The sequence below is a fragment of the Triticum urartu genome, chromosome 3, assembly GCF_003073215.2.
Source record: "Triticum urartu cultivar G1812 chromosome 3, Tu2.1, whole genome shotgun sequence".
Lineage (NCBI taxonomy): Eukaryota > Viridiplantae > Streptophyta > Magnoliopsida > Poales > Poaceae > Triticum > Triticum urartu.
Window position 1 is genome coordinate 640,267,715 of NC_053024.1, and position 22,797 is coordinate 640,290,511.

Below are 22,797 nucleotides of genomic sequence, written 5' to 3' on the forward strand. Positions count from 1 at the left end.
CACGCTTGCGACTATATGACGCTATATATATTTGGATTGCGCCATTGGAATCATGCGCTTATAAATCATTGGGTTATATTATTCAAATAGCCAAACTTGGCTGAAATTTCATTATGATATTGAATGAATAAGGTTTTCATACCGGATTATATTATCTTGAATAGCCAACATGGCTGGATTTTTATTATTAAGTTTTCAAAGTCGCTTATAGCGCAATGGCTATTATTTTATCAAAGGATATGATTTATTCTACAATGGAAGGAATAGTCCCGAGTCGCTGCAGGCTTACAACCCGGCACTTGGGGGCTACATTATTCAAATTGAGATTACATGCAAGTCTCATGTCGCTGCAAGCATGCATCATGACACTTGGGGGCTAATGCACAAGTCATTTTTATAGTCTTATTGAAGACCCGACTCATCATATTATAATGAGCCGGCCCTTGGGGGCTACCAATTGCTCCTGTCAACAATTCAAGGTACACAAGTTTTTATCCATTATATTGAAGGGTCCACTCCTCAGTTGGTAAAGCACAAAGCTCTTAACCTTGTGGACGTGGGTTCAAGCCCTACGATGGAAGCTACATTATAAGATGTTATTTTCATTGAAGTATATATCAAGTCCCGGTTCAGTATTATCTTACTAAGCCGGCCCTTGGGGGCTACACGTTGCTGTTCAAAGTTTACAAGATTATATTTATAAAGTCCCTGCTAATTATTGCATAATGACCCGGCCCTTGGGGGCTACACTGATTGAAGTTTTTATAAGCAATTGCAAGTTCCAAGTTGCTGCAAGCATGACAACCCGGCACTTGGGGGCTATATGTATGGAGTATTCAGTTTATATGATTGAGATGAACAACCCGGATTTCTTCAAGGTTGAAACACTTATTGGAGCAAGTCTTAAGTTATCACTATGTTCTCCTCTTAAGACTTGGGGGGCTACAGGTATTATGCATATAAAGGAGGAACATCTTCATTTTATTAGTTTTGAGCAAATCAGGAAGATCAATTACATGACCCGGTGTCGACAACAATTATGACCCGGCGCCATCAATATTTATAAACCGGCCATTTTGGGAATATTAAACCGGCAAGTTTTACATCTTCAAACCGGCTGAATATCAGATAAGTATTTTCAGACCCATATTTCTCAAACCGGCGGAGCTGAGTCAAAGGAGTTATTCTTCACAATATTTCTCGGTGACAAGCCAATGTCGGCAAACTGATTATGAAGCTGGTCTGTTGACCCGGATTTCCCAGAAGGAGGAAATAATAAGGACTTAAGGATGATCAGGTACCGGTTTACAAAAATTCTTAACCCAGAGCATAACCTGTCAAATTTGTTCATGTGTTTATTTTGCAGCATAAGTATACCATGAATAAATCCAAGCTAAACTTGGGGGCTAATGTCGGGGATATACCCCGTGGTGTAAACCGGCCGGAAGTTAACCCGGCTGGACTTGGCGGTTTATCTGAAGACCCCGCTGACACTTGGCGAGTTACTGGCGACCCGCCCTGACCTGGCGGTTTACAAGCAACCCACCTGGTCATTCTGACTCATGGTAATCCGGCGCGCGGGATCGACGGATGACAAGGCCCAAAGTCCAGAAGGCCAGTTCACGTTTAACGATGGGCCGGTTTAAGAGGAAAGGCATGAGGAACATTATCTTACAAGGAGCTAAGACCTGGACTTGTATCCAGTTTGTATTAGAGATAGACTAGTCCTAATTCTAATAGGACTCCACATGTAAACCGCCCCTTTCAACATATATAAGGAGGGGCAGGGCTCCCCAAAAGGGGGACAAGATTGACAAGTTCCACATCTGAATGCCGTGTTATCAAATCTGAAATGGAGCTTGTCCTCATTCAATATGAATATGATGTTAGCTCAGAAGCACACATTCAATATGCAAGACTGGTTGTTGATTCTAAGCTAGTCAAACACTGAATTGTTTTAAGTTACTGTTCCCATGCCAAAGCTGGAAATATGAAAGAACTTCTACAAGACATTTTGCAAAAGAAAACAACACCAAGAGCAATCTGCATATATGTGCTGTTAGTTTTTTTGCAATAATGGAAGAATGAAAAGGACCATATCATCATCTTCTTCTCTTCTCTTCCTAATATGATCTATACCCCATGACTTCATTTCAAAACTAATACCGAAGCAATCAACAAACAATGACAAGAATTAGAGAGCTAAAAAACCATAGTAAATACAAGGCATACCAAACTTTGGAGTCTTGATGGAATCCCACGAAGGCGGCGGCCAAGGCTCAGGTACCTATAAAAAACAAATCCGTTGGTCTAAGGGTTATATAATCCAAGGACGGCTACAAATTAGAAAGACGCATCAGCATACATCAATTAGACGTTTTTTTCCTTTCTCCCTTAGATCATCAAAAGTTCTTGAGGATGAATTGATCACCAATGTCACATTACATATGAATCTTAAAGAAAAGAGGATGTGGCCGTGATTTCAGAAAACAACTCAAGCACAACATGGGTAAGGACTTTTAGTAAGTAGAGTCAAATCATGATCATTTCCGGATGACGATCGATCACATTGTTCCAAGATATATATAACTGTGCAACCATTCCATCTGTGCATGAAGAAATCAAACCGTCTATAAGATGGATCACGGTAAGTAAAGATGAAGAGATCAGATAAATTCTTTTTAGAAAAGGAGGGATACCCCCGGCCTCTGCATCTAGACGATGCATACGGCCAATTTATTAATTATTAACATAAGACCTTACAAAGTCGTATAACAGTAAGACCAAAGCCACCATCTCAACAACCTCTGTCGCTACTCCTATCTAACTAAAAAAAAGGCGCTGATGGTCTGGGCCTAATACCAAACAGACCTCGCAGCCAAACCTAACATCTAAGACCCGAGGTCCCAACCAGGACGCCTGCTGGGTATGGGCACCCACCAGTCCGACGTGCTCCTCAACCAGGACGCCTGCCGGGTATGAGGCCGCCACAATCACCTGCCACATATCCATCTTCAGAGCTGTACTGTTGCATCGGCCTTGCCCGGTCTCGTTGCCGCCGACGCCACCATGACGCCAGACAGCGTCGACCTCCTGCGCGTGTCCGTCACCACACATCTGACGCCAAGCCTCCGCTGCTCCATGCCGCCAAGAGCCGTCGCCAATAATATGTAGAAAGAAACACTGCTCCATCGAAAGGGAGGCAGCACACCCCCACCCCTCACCTGCAGACCCTCCCATCCGATCCCAATGTCCTTGACGCCGCCTCCAGGAAGGTTACGGTGCACCGGGCGCTGCCGACGCCCGATCCGCATTGGATCTTGGGCTTTCACCCGGACATGGGTTGGAGTGGAGAGATGGTGCCCTCAGCAGCGCCCCCAAGGAGGAAAGTGGCGCCAAAAGGCCGCGTCGCCGCTGCCGGCCAGCCAAGGCGGCCAAGGTTTCCCTCGAACACCGATCTACTCCACCAGAACACATCGGAGGTGTATCCGGCAAGTTCCAAACCGAACCGGGGACTGGAAAGGGATGCATGGAAGGGAGGGGGCAATACCTCCAGATCTGGCACGCCTGCGGCTCGCCGTCCTCACGGACGAGCCCTCAGGCACGCCGCGCGCCACGCCAGCAGGGGCCGCCGCCCTTGGATCCGATGGCCTCCACGAAGAAGGAGCGCCGAAGACCCCACCACCACCTTCTCCAGCGCCCGTGCAGGCTTTCCCGGCAGTCGTCTCCGGTGGCGGCGAGGGGGGCGGGGGAAAACCCTAGACTCCCCCGAGTCGCCCGCGAGGGACCATCAGATAAATAACTATGCAATAATTAATTACCCCAGGCTCAAGACTTGTTACGACGTGGCTCTAATTTAGAATGGAGCTAGAGGACAACAAGGTTACAGCTTCTGTGTAGTACAGTTGATCACAGCTTAGTTTCGGCCTTGAAGACTTTCAGCTTGTACAGCTGGGCCAGTTCTTGATGAGGTCTCGAACTGTATTGCTACTGTATGCGATTCCGCGGCAAAGGAGTCAAGAACAATTCGTTCTCTTCCATCCATGAGCAGCTAATCCGATCCCCAAACAATTTGGATTGATTGATTGATTTAGGATACATAAATCATAAATCAAGAACTCCAAGAAACTAAAAATGCTAGGTTAATGATGAGACCAACGGTGATTGACAGTGACCCAAGCATATTAGAAAAACAAAACATATTTCTACACATATTGATTGACAGTGACCCAAGCATATTACCAAGAACTAGATTACACAAGGCCGTCAAAGAATCATAAGAGCACACCAACGGCGAGACCAACCAGTGAAACCCTAGAAAGAGGGGAGGGGTGAGGTGGAACCAGTCCATACCGACGAGAATGACATGTTGCTGGAAGGATCTAGACACCGGAGGCGGGAGTGGCTGAGGACGGCGATGATGGCAAGAGCGAAGTCCGATGGCGTGTACGACGGCTACGGCAGGAGGACTGGTCGGGCTCGGCTTGGACGGAGTCGAAGAAGCAGGGGCGGAGCCAGGATTTGACCATAGAGGGGGCGAAGAAGATAGTAACAACAAATGTCACAAAAGATATATGATAACATATTATACCATATGGTTTGTTTTTTGTTTTAGCTTATTCAGAATCTTTACTCGTGCCACAATATTCGATCAGGGGATTGCATTCCAATCGTTCAGATTTTTACTCATGCCACTATATTTTGATTAGAAGTTTGCATTCCAATGAGCGGAACCTCTCCTCAACAAGATTAAATTTCTGATACTAGAGTGACGCTTTATTATTTTCTCTAGTTTTCAAGCATGTCAAACTTCAAAATAATAAATAGACTTCTAACCAGTCTTCTGAATTTTGTCTTTTGTGATTCTATGCTAGTATATAGCCTCAGTCCAAAAGTTCCTATCATAAAGTTTGATCCATATCTTGCAAAAATACTAAAATTAGAATGCAATCTGTAATCGATGTAATATAAACAAATAGTCGGTAGTTTGTAAAAACCTAGTACTGCTAGTGATTACGTTGAGACTGGATTTTCTACCATGCACGCACGGGAGGTCCCGTGCATGGTCTAGCTGTCACTCTTTGTACAATACCCTATCCATACGTCTAGATACTATTCGTCAACATTGATTGAGAATACATGGCCCAAGTAATGCAAAGTTCGTCCCTGTGCCGAACCCAGTCTCTATACAAAAGCTAGCATTATATTTTCTTGTGAGATATTAATTCATCGATATCTTTTGAATATTAATTCCATTTTAAAATATTTTTATATATTTGAATTCCTAACGACATGATCCTTAAGACAAGGTTAATATTGAATATATTTTAAATGAGTTTAAATTTCATCAACATATTTCACTCATTTAAAAAAACTGATTTGACTCATTTAAAAAAACATATTTCATTCACTTAAAATAATCACTTATTTCAAAATGTTGATTCTAGTCATTTCAAACACTGCTTTTACTCATTTAGATAAAAGTAATTTTGCTTAATTCAGATAAACAATTTCACTAATTTCAATAAAATAATTTCACTCATTTTTTATTTCATTCATTAAAAATTCATTTCAAATATTGATGTAATCATTAAACAAATTCTAATTAGTGAAATAGATTTAGTGAAAAGTGTATCAAAACATTGAAATTTTAACGTGTTTAGAATCTATCCAAGATTGATCTTGTTCTAAAGGTCTTGACGCAATGGGTTCAAATATATAAAACTTCTAGAAAAGGAGTTTTGGTTTTAAAGATATGAACAAATTAAATTTTGTTAAGGAAACTAAAATGATGGAATTTGAGAGGAAGATAGAGATGTTGTCAGACATGCATGTGCGATAGTCTGTTGTGAGCACCAAAGAGAGAGGGACACATGCATGGCATTAGGCCAACTCCACCGCGCGACCCCAAACGGACGTCCGGTTTGGCCGGATTTTGTCCCTTTGGGTAGGGAGATGGGGTCGTGTCCGGGTCCTGTCCTGGGATGCTGTGGCCCTGCGCCCAGCGCGCGGCCGCATCCTTTTGCCCCATCCTATCCGTCTGGGCCAAAAATGCCCATATTTTCATATCAAAACTAGTTTGCACGTCCAAATATTTTTCTGAAAATAAAAATAGTTTTACAACCCAATTGGAATTGTTTCTAATAAAATAATTTTACAACCAAATCGAAATTGTCTTGACTGAACATAAAATGAACCAATACATCTATTGGTTGCCAATGTGATCCCACACGTGTTCAACCAAGTCATTTTGAAGATCCAAATGAGTGTGCCAATCATGCAGCTCATGGTGGAATTGGACAAACTGTTCAAATGTGGCCGGTTCTTGGTGGAGGGGATCAACATTTTCACCTTGATAATCAAATCTTTGGTCGAAGATACTCTCATCACGCTCGTCCTCGACGATCATATTGTGCACGATCACACAAGTAGCCATCACCTCCCAAAGCTTCGTTTCATCCCATGACAATGCAGGGTTTCGAACGATACCCCACCAGGATTGAAGCACACCAAAAGCACGTTCCACATCCTTTCTAGCACTCTCTTGCATTTGGGCAAATCTCTTTCTCTTCTCACCTTGGGGTTTCGAGATTGTCTTCACAAAAGTTGACCACTGAGGATATATACCATCAGCTAGATAGTATCCCTTGTTGTACTGGTGGCCGTTGATCTCAAAGTTGACAGGTGGGGAGTGGCCTTCTGCAAGCCTTGCGAAGACTGGAGAACGCTGCAGCACGTTGATATCATTGTGAGAACCTGCCATGCCGAAGAAAGAATGACATATCCAAAGATCCTGCGAAGCCACCGCTTCTAATATGACAGTGCACGCCTTGACATGCCCCTTGTACTGGCCCTGCCAAGCAAATGGACAATTCTTCCACTCCCAGTGCATACAATCTATGCTGCCAAGCATGCCTGGAAAGCCTCTAGCTGCGTTGGTCGCCAACAATCTCTCTGTATCAGCGACAGTTGGCTGCCTCAAGTACTCAGGGCCAAACACCTCGATCACAGCCTGGTAGAACTTGTACATTGACATCAGACATGTTGTCTCACTCATACACACATACTCATCCACCAGATCGCCTAGAATTCCATATGCAAGCATGCGGATGGCCGCGGTGCATTTCTGATAAGAGGAGAATCCAAGCTTGCCAAGGGCATCCGTCTTGCACTCGAAGTATGGGTCATGAGCAACCACTCCCTCTCAGATACGATTGAACACATGCCTTGCCATTCGAAAACGGCGACAAAATTTATCCGGCTTGAAGAGCGGGGTGTTGGAAAAGTAATCGGCATAGAGCAGGGCGTGGCCTCTCTCCCTGTTGCAGTTCAGGTTGGGAGCACGGCCAGGGACTGATCCCCTGTACCAAGGAAGATGCCGTTGAATCTGGTCGTGAACGACCAGTGCAGCCACCACAAGATCTTCATCATCCGACGATGAATCGTCCGATGAACAAATGAAGTGGTGGAAGAAAAACTCATCTCCACTATCCATACCTTTGTGGGCAAAGTGTCGAACACCTTGCGGTCGTGGTGGCAAAGAGGCCGCGATGATCACCTTCGACGCAGCAGGGGTGGTTGCCGCCGGCCACACTCCGAGCTCTCGTCGAGAGCTCGCGGCCGCCGTGGTACGTCGCCGTCGTCGTCCCCTCTGCCAGCGGCAAACGGCGACGGCCAAACCTCCTCCGATCGACGGCCAAAACTACGGCGAACGCGGGCGTGGTGGCGGCCATGTCGAGACGTGGTTTTGGTAGGACGGCGGGGCTGCGCGGTGAGGAGGCGGCCGGAGAATAGCGGCGGCGCCGGCGGCGGGGCGGGGGAGAGAGGGTGGAGGCGTTGGAAGCGAAGGGACTGCTAGTGTCCCCTACAGACGGGCCATGGGAGGACAATGACGTGCGGCGAGCCCGTCTGCGCGATGTCCGTTTCACCCCAAACTCGGCGCAAGTTTGGGCGGGGGATGGGTCGAAAACGGATGGAATCCGGACATTTGACCATTTGGGGCCGCGTGTTGGGCCGCGCTATTCGTCCGTTCTACCCTAAACGGACGCACCCGGATAAGATGGGGTCGGGAGGTGGAGTTGGCCTTAGGCTAGTCATAATGGGAGTATCATAAATAGTATCATGCATGCCAACTAGGCAAATTTGATGATGTGGCATAGGTTTAAATGAAGAAAGAGATTGTTGAGTATCCTATCATGATACCATGTCATATTAAATGTTGTGCTACTATGTGTCATGCATGCTAATAAACAAAGTCATCCATAATACTAACGTATGATACTATGCACTACGGGTGTAGTATCATACACTAGTAATCATATGCATGATACTAGTATATGATACTTGCCATTACGACCAACCTTAAGTGGATTGACATGATACGATGCTATATTAATGCAAACAGCTATACGTATATGATGAAGCATAGTTTGCATGCAATCAGATATCCAGCACAACCAACGATGGATGCACGCATCGGATCTCCCGTGCATGGGAGAATCAATTTTCTCGTGATTACCTTAGGTAGTTTGGTCCCACGCCGAGATGTCTGATTGTGAGAGACCAGGGGCCATGGACGAAGGGTGAAAGATCGTGGATGTCGCCTAGAGGGGGGTTAATAGGCGTTTTAAAATAATTACGGTTTAGGCTTGAACAAATGCGGAATAAACCTAGCGGTTAATTTGTCAAGCACAAAACCTAAAACAACTAGGCTCACCTATGTGCACCAACAACTTATGCTAAGCAAGATAAGCAACTATGTGATAGCAAGATATATGACAAGAAACAATATGGCTATTACAAAGTAAAGTGCATAAGTAAAGGGGCTCGGGTAAGAGATAACTGAGGCACGCGGAGACGATGATGTATCTCGAAGTTCACACCCTTGCGGATGCTAATCTCCGTTTGGAGCGGTGTGGAGGCACAATGCTCCCCAAGAAGCCACTAGGGCCACTGTAATCTCCTCACGCCCTCACACAATGCAAGATGTCGTGATTCCACTAAGGGACCCTCAAGGGCGGTCACCGAACCCGTACAAATGGCAAGCCTTGGGGGTGGTTACCGAACACGTAAACTTTGGCAACCCTTGGGGTTGGTCACCAGAACCCGTCAAATTGCTCGGGGCGATCTCCACAACCTAATTGGAGACCCCGATGCTTGCCCGGAGCTTTACACCACAATGATTGAGCTCCGAACACCACAAAGGTTGGGGTTAACTCCCTGATACGTCTCCAACGTATCTACTTTTCCAAACACTTCTTCCCTTGTTTTGGACTATAACTTGCATGATTTGAATGGAACTAACCCGGACTGACATTGTTTTCAGCAGAATTACCATGGTGTTATTTATGTGCAGGAGCAAACGTTCTCGGAATGACCTGAAACTTCACGGAGCCACTTTTCAGAAAATAAGAAAAATACCTGCCAAAGATGAAGGCCCGAGGGCCCACCTTCTCTCCACGAGGGTGGGGGCACGCCCCCCTACCTCGTGGGCCCCCTGTTGCCTCTCCGACTCCAACTCCACCTCCATATATTGAGTTTCGGGGAGAGAAAAATCACGGAGAAGAAATCATCGCGTTTTACGATACGGAGCCGCCGCCAAGCCCTAAAACCTCTCGGGAGGGCTGATCTGGAGTCCGTTCGGGGCTCCGGAGAGGGGAATCCGTCGCCATCGTCATCATCAACCATCCTCCATCACCAATTTCATGATGCTCATCGCCGTGCGTGAGTAATTCCATCGTAGGCTTGCTAGACGGTGATGGGTTGGATGGGATCTATCATGTAATCGAGTTAGTTTTGTTAGGGTTTGATCCCTAGTGTCCACTATTTTCCGAGATTAATGTCGCTATGCTTAATGCTTGTCACTAGGGCCCGAGTGCCATGATTTCAGATCTGAACCTATTATGTTTTCATCAATATATGAGTATTCTTTATCCTATCTTGCAAGTCTATGTAGTCACCTATTATGTGTTATGATCCGTTAACCCCGAAGTGACAATAATCGGGATACTTACCGGTGATGACCGTAGTTTGAGGATTTCATGTATTCACTATGTGTTAATGCTTTGTTCCGGTTCTCTATTAAAAGGAGGCCTTAATATCCCTTAGTTTCCGTAAGGACCCCGCTGCCACGGGAGGGTAGGACAAAAGATGTCATGCAAGTTCTTTTCCATAAGCACGTATGACTATATTCGGAATAAATGTCTACATTATATCAATGAACGGGAGCTAGTTCTGTGTCACCCTAGGTTATTACTGTTACATGATGAACCGCATCCGACATAATTCTCCATCACCGATCCATTGCCTACGAGCTTTCCATATATTGTTCTTCGCTTATTTACTTTTCCGTTGCTATTGCTATCATCACTACAAAATACCAAAAACATTGCTTTTACTACTGTTACCTTTTGTTACCGTTATCACCACTATCATATTATTTTGCTACTAAACACTTTGCTGCAGATATTAAGTTTCCAGGTGTGGTTGAATTGACAACTCAGCTGCTAATACTTGAGAATGTTCTTTGGCTCCCCTTGTGTCGAATCAATAAATTTGGGTTGAATACTCTACCCTCGAAAACTGTTGCGATCCCTGATACTTGTGGGTTATCAAGACTATTTTCTGGCGCCGTTGCCGGGGAGCATAGCTCTATTCTTTGAGTCACTTAGGATATATATCTGCTTATCATTATGAAGAACTTGAGAGATCCAAAAACCAAGATCTATCCCTCAACTACGAGGGGAGGTAAGGAACTGCCATCTAGCTCTGCACTTGATTCACCTTCTGTTTTGAGTAAGCTTGCGACACCTACACCTTCTTCTGCTATTCGTTCTGATACGTCGCATGTTATTGATGATGCCACTTCTCCTATGCATGATACTTGTGATGAAACTACCTCTATGCCTGATACTACTATGCCACTTAGTGCTTTTCTTGAAAAACAACTTGCTAGGGCTAGAGAAATTGAAAATATTGAATCTGATGATACTGATTGAGGGAGTCCTGGATTAGGGGGTGTTCGGGTAGCCGGACTATACCTTCAGCCGGACTCCAGGACTATGAAGATACAAGATTGAAGACTTCATCCCGTGTACGGATGGGACTTTCCTTGGCGTGGAAGGCAAGCTTGGCGATGCGGATATTCAAAATCTCCTACCATTGTAACCGACTTTGTGTAACCCTAACCCTCTCCCGTGTCTATATAAACTGGAGGGTTTTAGTCCGTAGGACAACTTCATCATACAACAATCATACCATAGGCTAGCTTTTAGGGTTTAGCCTCCTTGATCTCGTGGTAGATCTACTCTTGTACTACCCATATCATCAATATTAATCAAGCAGGACGTAGGGTTTTACCTCCATCAAGAGGGCCCGAACCTGGGTAAAACATCGTGTCCCTCGCCTCCTGTTACCATCCGGCCTAGACGCACAGTTTGGGACCCCCTACCCGAGATCCGTCGGTTTTGACACCGACATTGGTGCTTTCATTGAGAGTTCCTCTATGTCGTCGCTTTTAGGCCCGATGGCTCCTTCGATCATCAACAACGATGTAGTCCAGGGTGAGACTTTTCTTCCCGGACAGATCTTCGTCTTCGGCGGCCTTGCACTGCGGGCCAATTCGCTTGACCACCTTGAGCAGATCGAAAGCTACGCCCCTGGCCATCAGGTCAGGTTTGGAAGGCTAAACTACACGGCTGACATCCGTGGGGACTTGATCTTCGACGGATTCGAGCCACAGCCAAGCGCGCCGCACTTTCTCGATGGGCATGATATAGCTCTGCCGCCGAACAGCGCCTTGGAGGCCGCACACGCATCGGTTCCGACCATTGATTCGGAGCCTACTGCGCCGATCGAGGATCAGCGGTTGGACGCTGCCTCAGGGGCTGCGATCTCAGAGGCGATCGAGCCGAACTCTAGCCCCGCACTCCGCATGGCCCGTGACTCCGAGGAGCCGGATTCCTCTCCAAACTCCGAGCCCCCCGCGCCCCTGCCGATCGAATCCGATTGGGCACCGATAATGGAGTTCACCGCCGCGGACATCTTTCAGCACTCGCCCTTCAGCGACATCCTGAATTCTCTGAAGTCTCTCTCTTTATCAGGAGAGCCCTGGCCGGACTACGGTCAGCAAGGTTGGGATACGGACGATGAAGAAATTCAAAACCCACCCACCACCCACTTCGTAGCCACTGTCGATGACTTAACCGACATGCTTGACTTCGACTCCGAAGACATCGACGACATGGACGATGATGCAGGAGACGAACAAGAACCAGCACCTGTAGGGTGCTGGAAGGCCACCTCGTCATATGACATATATATGGTGGACACTCCAAAGGATGGAGATGGCGATGGAACAGCAGGGGACGATACCTCTAAGAAACAGCCCAAGCGCCGGCGTCAGCGGCGCCGCTCTAAATCCCGCCAAAGCAAAAACGGTGATTCCGGCACGGGAGATAATACTACTCCAGACAGCGCTGAAGAACACCCCCTCCAGCAAGATTCAGCACAGGAGGACAGAGAAGCCAGCCCTCACGAGAGGGCGGCGGACCAAGAGGTTGAGGACGATAATTATACGCCTCCCTCCGAAGACGAGGCAAGCCTCGACGACGATGAGTTCGTCGTGCCAGAGGATCTCGCCGAACAAGAGCGTTTTACACGCAGGCTTATGGCCACGGCAAGCCGCCTTAAGAAAAAGCAGCAACAACTTAGAGCTGGTCAGGATTTGCTAGCTGACAGATGGACTGAAGTCCTTGCGGCCGAAGAGTATGAATTTGAACGCCCCTCCAAGAGTTACCCAAAGCGCAGGCTGCTACCCCGACTAGAGGAGGAAGCACCTACATCACCAGCGCATGACATGGCCGACCGGCCACCTCGTGGCCGCGACAGAGAGGCTTCTCGGCCCTCCACTCAAGCCATGCCCTGGTGCCGCGTCAAGCACACTAAGGCACGGGAAAATGCGCCCGACCTGCGCGACATACTGGAGGACAAGGCAAGGCAAACAAGATCGATCTACGGATCGCATAGGCGCCCCACGGCACGTGACGGTGATCGTCACTCTGGATGCAATGAATCCGGCCGGGCCGAACTCAACAGACAAAGCTCCTTCGAGCTGCGTCGTGATATAGCCCAATATAGAGGCGCCGCACACCCACTATGCTTCACAGATGAAGTAATGGATCATAAAATCCCTGAGGACTTCAAACCCGTAAACATCGAATCGTACGATGGCACAACAGATCCTGCGGTATGGATCGAGGATTATCTCCTTCATATCCACATGGCCCGCGGTGATGATCTACATGCCATCAAATACCTCCCACTCAAACTTAAGGGACCGGCCCGACATTGGCTTAACAGCTTGCATCAGACTCAATCGGTTCTTGGGAGGACCTGGAAGCCGCATTCCTTGACAACTTCCAGGGCACTTATGTGCGACCACCGGACGCCGATGACCTAAGCCACATAATTCAGCAGCTAGAGGAATCGTCCAGGAAATTCTGGACACGGTTCCTAACAAAGAAAAACCAGATAGTCGACTGTCCGGACACAGAGGACTTAGCGGCCTTCAAGCATAATATCTGTGACGAGTGGCTTGCCCGGCACCTGGGACAGGAAAAGCCGAAATCTATGGCAGCCCTCACGACACTCATGACCTGCTTTTGCGCGGGAGAAGACAGCTGGCTAGCTCGCAGCAACAATTTAACCAAGAACCCTGGTAATTCGAATACCAAGGGCAAAAGCGACAGGTCGCATCGGAACAAACAAAAGCGCCGTGTTAACAGCGACAGCAACGAGGATACAGCAGTCAATGCCGGATTCCGAGGCTACAAATCCGGTCAACGAAAAAAGGCATTCAAAAGAAATACTCAGGGCCCGTCCAGTTTGGACTGAATACTCGACCGCTTGTGCCAGATACATGGCACCCCCGAAAAGCCAGCAAATCACACCAACAGGGATTGTTGGGTGTTCAAGCAGGCAGGCAAGTTAAGAGCCGAAAACAAAGACAAGGGGCTGTATAGCAACAACGAGGAGGAGCCCAGTCCACCGAACAATGGTGGACAGAAGGGATTTCCCCTGCAAGTGCAGACGGTGAACATGATATACGCAACCCACATCCCCAAGAGGGAGCGGAAGCGTGCGTTACGGGACGTATATGCGATAGAGCCAGTCGCCCTAAAGTTCAACCCATGGTCCTCCTGCCCGATCACCTTTGATCGAAGGGACCACCCCACTAGCATCCGCCACGGCGGCTTCACCGCATTGGTTTCTAGACCCAATCACTGACGGATTTCATCTCACAAGAGTCTTCATGGACGGCGGCAGCAGCCTGAACCTGCTTTACCAGGATACAGTGCGAAAAATGGGCATAGATCCCTCGAGGATCAAGCCCACCAAAACGACATTTAAAGGTGTCATACCAGGTGTAGAAGCCAACTGTACAGGCTCAGTCACACTGGAAGTGGTCTTCGGATCTCCGGATAACTTCCGAAGCGAGGAGTTAATCTTCGACATAGTCCCGTTCCGTAGTGGCTATCACACACTGCTCGGGTGAACCGCATTCGCAAAATTCAACGCGGTACCGCACTATGCATACCTCAAGATCAAGATGCCAGGCCCTAGAGGAGTAATCACGGTCAATGGGAACACCGAACGCTCCCTCCAAACGGAGGAGCACACGGCAGCGCTCGCAGCAGAAGTACAAAGCAGCCTCTCTAGGCAGTTCTCCAGTTCGACCTTCAAAAAGCCAGACACTGTCAAGCGCGCCCGGAGTACCCTACAACAAGACCGCCTGGCACGTTCTGAGCTAGCGTAGCAATGCGGCCCCAACCCTAGCCCTCGCGATATAGCGAAACCAGTGCTTCGCGTACATAACTACGCTCTTGAAATACCATGGTCACAAGGGAAGGGGCACTATCACGGCACGCCCGAAATACGGCTTAAACCGCACCAGGGGCTGCTGGATTCCTTCTTTTTTTCTCTTACTCTCAGGACTCCATACTTCGGATGACCCGTTCGGCAATTCAACTGCCGCACAAACGATGCAAGATCCAGGAAGCAGACAAGCCACGCCGCATTATGAACTCCCAGGTGGTCTCTATTGCGAGCAGTATACCTGTTTTTTTAATATAATTCCACGGCCTGCCCCTGGCCAGGACATGTTAAATAGTCCAATTTCTTTTGCTATCGCACTATTTGTATCATTCCGCTTTCATAGCAGCCTTTCTATAAACAATGCATAGCTTTTGTCTATTTTTTGCATTATCCTCTTTTTATATATATGTTTATTAATAATATGCTGCATCCGTACACTGTGGTACGGCAAAATACGCCAGGGGCTTCAGTACCCATCAATATGGCATGAGAAGTCCGTCCACTTTCACAAGTGCGGCACCCCGAACTTATAGAACTATATGCATCGGCTTCGAATCATGATTTGGGTCAATAGTTGGGTTTGCCCGGCTCCTATGTTTTGGTGCCTTACGTTCTGCTATATCGGCTAAGGTAGCACTAGGAGAACCACTGCGATTGTGCCCCAGTTGAGCTGGGCCGAGCACCTCAGTGGAGAAAGCTAAAACTGACTGTCATGATGAGGCGAGAGACCGGTCGCTGTTCGAGAGGTTTTTCGAGTCCTTAAAGGCTTATGCCGCTTCGAGTGAGGAACCGGCTTTGTCCAGCCAAGGCGTGGATAGCGCCCCGAACTCGGTCTTCCAAATACTAGGGGCTTCGCCGAAATTTAAAATTATAGAGTTCTATGGCTAAGTTAGAGTGTTCAAGCATTATAGTCTGATTGCCTTGTTCGTTGTGCTGACCGCCTCCCTCGACGGACCCAATCATGGGAAAAAAAGAGCGCTCAGGTTTATCCCGAACACCCCAGCACTAGTGGCATGGGGGCAGAAGCCGACGACTGGCCATCTCTCAATTTTTTGATAAACGGCCGCACAGAAAGTAATATTTTAAATTCAAGCATTGCTTAGCGCATATGAACAAGTTTTCAGCGCACAGGATAACACGAGCGAGTTCATTCAAAAATTACATCCTTGGTACATTCATCCGCCACAAGGCGGGCACCAGCAAGAACATCCTTGTAATAGTTCTCGGGCTTGCGATGCTCCTTCCCCGGCGGCGGCCCGTCCTTCACAAGCTTCTCACCGTCCAGCTTACCCCAGTGCACCTTTGCATGGGCAAGGGCCCTACGGGCACCTTTGATGCAGACGGAGCGCTTGATGACCTCGAGCCTTGGACAAGCCTCCACCAGCCGCCGCTCCAGTCCAAAGTAGCTGTCGGGCAGGGCCTCTCCAGGCCACAGCCGAACTATGAAGCCCTTCAGGGCCTGTTCGGCCGCCTTGTGGAGCTCGACCAGCTGCTTCAGCTGGTCGCTCAAGGGCACAGGGTGTCCGGCCTCAGCGTACTGAGACCAGAACACCTTCTCCGTCGAGCTGCCTTCCTCAGCTTGGTAGAATGCGGCGGCATCGGATACGCTGCGGGAAAGATCTGCGAATGCCCCTGGAGAGCTCCGGATTCGGGTAAGTAACAAGTAGTTTACTTTTATATGTCTGCTTTGCATATAGAATGCCTTACCCGCCGCTATCTTTTTCACCGCATCCAATTCCTAGAGGGCCTTCTAGACTTCGGCCTTGGCAGATTTGGCAGTTTTAAGGGCCGCAGCAAGCTCGGACGCTCGCGTCTTCGAGTCGAGCTCCAAACTCTCATGTTTTTGCATGAGAACCTGAAGCTCTCCCCGCACCTCCCCGACCTGCGCCTCAAATTTCTCCCACTCGGCGCGCTCCGTGGCCGCTTTCTTCTCGGCCTCGGACAGCGCCTGCTTGAGGGTCGCCACCTCAGTTGTGGCCCCTACAATAAGCAGTATACTCCTGTCATTTTTTGCAATTGTGTCTTCCTATAGGCATTTTTTCTATAAGGTATCTCTTACCTTCTTTCTCCTCGAGCTGCCGTTTGGCAAGGCCAAGCTCTTGCTCGGTCCGCTCGAGGCCCTGCTTCAGGGCACCCACCTCCGCAGTCAGTGCGACGATGGCCAGCAGCGAAGCCTGCATACGTATATTGACTCCTTTTTAGTTAGAATCCTGCGATATTTAATAGATCCTCTATTCGGCTTTTCTTTCCGAATGCCAAACAGAGCATCAGGGCTACTGTCTATGTGAATATTTTTACATATTTTTACTTACCTCGAAGCCTGTTAGAAGGCTAGCACAAGCTTCAGTCAGTCCGCTTTTGGCGGACCGAACCTTCTGGACCACCGTACTCATGATGGTACGGTGCTCCTCGTCGATGGAGGCGCCCTTAAGCACCTCCAGCAGATTGTCCGGCGCCTCCGGTTGGACGGAGGACGCCGGCTCAATAGGCTTGCTCCTCTTGGCAGGAGTTCGCCTGCCGCGGTCCGGAACCGTTGATGATTCCGGCGCGGTGTCCGGCTTAAAGCCGGACTTGGAGCCCTGGGGGTCTTGTCCCCTTACTCCTGGAGTCCGGGAGGTCGCCTCGCGCTCCTCTGGACCACCTCCTCTGCCCCGGAGCTTGTCGCGACGCCACTCGGCGTCATCCGCAGCACAGGGGGAGGCAGCGGGTGGAACTGAATTCACGTCCGATGAATCCAGGGAGTCGCCCGACGACTCGTCGAGCCCGTCCTTGGGCGGGCTGCATGATTATATTCTACATTAGGGAAAGCTGCGCAACAAAAGGAATATCATGGGTTACTCTAGTATCCGAACACTTACGATTTCGCCGGACGTTTGGCCCTGTCCGGCCACTCCTCTTCGTCCTCGTCGGCGTCGGGGGCGTAGTCCGGCGAAGGGGTTTTCCTCTTCTTGGACCCATCGGCCTCCCCTACTAGGGCGGCCTTCCTCTTCTTTCCTCCCCCCGCTGGAGGGGGAGAGGTCTCTTCTTCCTCCTCCTTGTCTTCACGGGAGGAGTGCATCTCGGACTCATCGGACGACGAGTCCGACACCACCATATGCCGGGAACTCTTTCGAGTCCCCGTGGCCTTCTTCTTCTTGGCCTTCTTCTCCGGCACCACATAAGGTGCCGGAACCAGCAGCTTCACTAGGAGAGCAGGGGCTGGGTCTTCGGGCAAGGGAGCCGGACAGTTAATCAGTCCGGACTTCACCTGCCAATCCTGTCAAAGGTGAGGGAGTTTAGATCCCGCATAGAGTCAAACTATGAAGAAAACTTAACATCCTGTAAAAGATGAAAATATTTTACCTCGCCAGCAGGACGCTGCGAGCTGAATCCGCGGTCTTCGGAGGCGGATGTGGGAGCCTCGGCGCCTTTGGTTAGCCCCTTCCAGACATCTTCGTACGTCGTGTCGAAGAGCCTGCTCAGAGTTCGGTGCTGCGCCGGGTTGAACTCCCACAAATTGAAGTCCCGTTCTTGACACGGAAGGATCCGGCGGACGAGCATGACCTGGACTACGTTGACAAGCTTGAGCTGCTTGTTCACCAGGGACTGGATGCATTTTTGCAGTCCGGTCACCTCTTCTTCGTCGCCCCACGACAAGCCCGTCTCCTTCCAGGACGTGAGCCGCGTAGGGGGTCCGGATCGGAATTCAGGGGCTGCGATCCACTTCGGATCGCGTGGCTCGGTGATGTAAAACCACCCTGACTGCCACCCCTTCAAGGTCTCCACAAAGGAGCCCTCGAGCCATAGGACGTTGGCTATTTTGCCCGCCATGGCACCTCCGCACTCCGCCTGGTTGCCGCGCACCACCTTTGGCTTGACGTTGAAGGTCTTGAGCCAGAGGCCGAAATGGGGGCGATGCAGAGGAAAGCCTCGCACACGACGATAAACGCCGAGATATTGAGGATGAAGTTCGGGGCCAGATCGTGGAAATCTAGGCCATAGTAGAACATGAGCCCGCGGACAAATGGGTGGAGAGGAAAACCCAGTCCGCGGAGGAAGTGGGGAAGAAATACTACCCTCTCATGGGGCCTTGGGGTGGGGAGAAGCTGCCCCTCCTCAGGAAGCCGGTGCGCGATGTCTTTGGACAGGTATCCGGCCTTCCTTAGCCTTTTGACATGGCCCTCCGTGACGGAGGAGACCATCCACTTGCCTCCCGCTCCGGACATTGTTGGAGAAGGTTGAGGTAGGAAGTGCGGGCTTGGGCGCTGGAGCTCGGGTGCGCAGAAGATGGATAGGCAAAGGAGGAAGAAGGCGTAGGTAAAAAGGTGGATCCTTATCCCCTTATATGAGCGGATGCGACTATGCGTCCCCACCAGCCTAGTAAAACTCGCTTGCCTCCCAAGCGCCATGATAAATGGCGCGGTTGGGTTACCCACGTCCGTATTGATGAGAATCCCATAAATGGGGGACACGATCTCTGCTTTGACAAGACGTGCCAAGGAAACCGCCTCGCAAAACACGCTGAGGTGGAAAAGTGAAAACGATTCGAATAAAGGCTTGGCCGTAGTGTGATGTCACGCTGCGAATACGTCAGCAGATTAGATTTGTGTTAATATTATTCTCTCTGTGGCAATACGTGGAAACTTATTTTGCAGAGCCGGACACTACTCTTGGTGTTTACAAACTTTTATGAAGAATTTGGAGGAGGAACCCGCCTTGCAATGCCGAAGACAATCTACGCGCTGGACTCGTCGTCATTGAAGCCTGGTTCAGGGGCTACTGAGGGAGTCCTGGATTAGGGGGTGTTCGGGTAGCCGGACTATACCTTCAGCCGGACTCCAGGACTATGAAGATACAAGATTGAAGACTTCGTCCCGTGTCCGGATGGGACTTTCCTTGGCGTGGAAGGCAAGCTTGGCGATGCGGATATTCAAGATCTCCTACCATTGTAACCGACTTTGTGTAACCCTAACCCTCTCCGGTGTCTATATAAACCGGAGGGTTTTAGTCCATAGGACAACTTCATCATACAACAACCATACCATAGGCTAGCTTTTAGGGTTTAGCCTCCTTGATCTCGTGGTAGATCTACTCTTGTACTACCCATATCATCAATATTAATCAAGCAGGACGTAGGGTTTTACCTCCATCAAGAGGGCCCGAACCTGGGTAAAACATCGTGTTCCTTGCCTCCTGTTACCATCCGGTCTAGACGCATAGTTCGGGACCCCCTACCCGAGATCCGCCGGTTTTGACACCGACAACGGTTCTCGTCCCCTTGGGACATGGCACATCGCGAAGGTGAAGCACCCCCTCATGCATCTGGATAATCTGAGGGTGCTGCACCACCTCCCGCAGATATGGGTTGATGACGTTCTTGAAGAACTTGTCCTTGGAGGAGCCTGAGGCGGCCATGGTAGATGGGATCTGATAGAAAACAACAAGGAAAAGAAAACAGAGGATTTCTCCGTGATACGGTGATCAACAGAAGTATATATAGATTTTTTTTATCTTGGAGGACAAGTATATGGTAGAAAAATGGAGTACGGAAGCTGTCCCAGGTGGGCACAACCCTCTTTGTTTGGAGTTGTGCAGAATAGGTAGCCTGACGTAGCTTTTCAAGGTCCAGATTTTCAGCTGCCGGAATTCTCCCTCTTTGTGTGTACCTTGCATATTATGAGAGAAAAGGCATTAGAATTACTCCAAAAAGCATTATTATGCATAAAAACATCATAAATAACAGTAGGAAAACATGATGCAAAATGGGCGTATCACCCCACCAGGCCCCCTCCCCCCCCCCTCGAACCCTAGCTCGTCGTCGCCGGTGCAGCTGCCGCCAACCCCTGCCGGTCTGCCCGTTCCTCCTAGCTTAGATAATAAAGTTTAGGTTACCCGGCGATTCCCATACCGCAGCCCCACTCCCGTGAGTTTTTAGATGAGGCCTGCGGTGTCCCTCCCCGCTAGATCCACATCCCCTGCCCCAGAATGTCGCGGCCTAAGCTTGACAACGTATCCCGGGGAGCTCGACAAGCGTTCGGCCAAGAAGAGGTTTATCATGGCCTCTTCGACGGACATTGGCGAGGTGGTTGTCGTTCGCCCCAACCTGTCGATCCCGGAGCAACACCTCGCCGCGAAAGCTGGCGAAGACGTTGACTATGTTGCCATGCCGAAGGCTTCACGTCAGCGGGCTAGCATATTACTGTATCTCGGGAAAGTTGGCTACGACATCAAGCTCGTCGACAGCGACGGCTTCACGCGGGCCATGTCACAGGTCAAGTGGTCCATCCCCAACCCCTCTGGTTCAACCGCCATTGATCTCTTTGACGGCCCTGCCGCTGATCTCCTCCGCCACACGGTCAAGGATTTGCAATCCTTATACTCCATCGAGCCCATTTTGTCACTTCTGAAGGACACGTTCTACGGCGGCGGCTTGGGATCCTCAATTGCGAAGTCAGATCTCATCGACCACGACCACGAGGAAGGCACCCACAAAGGTTCTTCCAAGGTGAAACAACCCATATGTGACATCAGAGAGTGCACCATGGGTCTATGCTCTTCCAACTGGAAGGATCCCGTCCATGACATGTGAGGCAACATCCTATCAGCAAATCTTACCTTTTCTAGTTTGCCAACCCGTACCCTTTGTTGTAGTAGCATTTGCCATGCGGTGTTTTAACTGTGTCATGTTTAATTATTTAGTTATGCAAAAATGTATTGCTCAATAGGGCCATGTGATGTTTAAGTACGAATTGTCCACTTCAGTCTCACGAATGGCTATATTTGGTTGTTTATAGTGAGTAGATGCCTTGTTTATCTATATTTGCTTGTTAGGTTGGTTGCAGTGAGCATTTTTCCAGTTATTGAGCAGATGCCTTGTTTATATGTATTTGGTTCTTAGGTTGGTTGCAGTGAGCATTTGTCCATTTATCAAGCAGATGCCCTGTTTATCTATATTTGCTTGTTAGGTTGGTTGTACATTTGTCCAGTTTTCAAGCATATGCCCTATTTATCTGTATTTGCTTGTTAGGTTGGTTGTGGTGAGACTCTGTCCAGTTTTCAATGACTATATTTGGTTGTTATACTGATCATTTATGCCTTGTTTATTTCAGTCATTCACAATGTGATGTTCATTATGTGCAAGTCGGAACTGTGCCGCTCGATTGCATCAATACCAGTTTGAACGGCTATATTTGGTTCTAGTTATGTCTGGTGTAGTTAACACATGCCCTTTATTTCAGTTTTACACATTTATCCAGTGTGATGTTTAAGAATTACCTATATTCTATTCATTTTCAACAATACCAGTTTGAATTGCAATACTTGATGGTTGTTAAGCCTGTTGTAGGTAACATTGTCTTCCATTTTATATCTGCTTTAACAACATGCTAATACCAACACATTCAAGCTATCATTCGGAGATGGTGTTGAGGGAGTCCTGGATTAGGGGGTCTCCGGACAGCCAGACTATATCCTTTGGCCGGACTGTTGGACTATGAAGATACAAGATTGAAGACTTCGTCTCGTGTCCGGATGGACTCTACTTGGCGTGGAAGGCAAGCTAGGCAATACGGATATGTATATCTCCTCCTTTGTAACCGACCTTGTGTAACCCTAGCCCTTTCCGGTGTCTATATAAACCAGAGGGTTTTAGTCCGTAGGACAACATACAATCATACCATAGGCTAGCTTCTAGGGTTTAGCCTCTCCGATCTCGTGGTAGATCAACTCTTGTAATACTCATATCATCAAGAATAAATCAAGCAGGACGTAGGGTTTTACCTCCATCAAGAGGGCCCGAACCTGGGTAAAACATCGTGTCCCCTGCCTCCTGTTACCATCCGCCTTAGACGCACATTCGGGACCCCTACCCGAGATCCGCCGGTTTTGACATCGACATTGGTGCTTTCATTGAGAGTTCCTCTGTGTCGTCGGCCTTAGGCTTGA

At 48.7% G+C, this 22,797-nt stretch overlaps 1 pseudogene; it reads right to left on the reverse strand.

Moving 5' to 3' along the window:
• Positions 1 to 6,205: 6,205 nt before the first annotated feature.
• Positions 6,206 to 22,797, reverse strand: part of LOC125547082 — a 71,840-nt pseudogene continuing 55,248 nt past the window's right edge.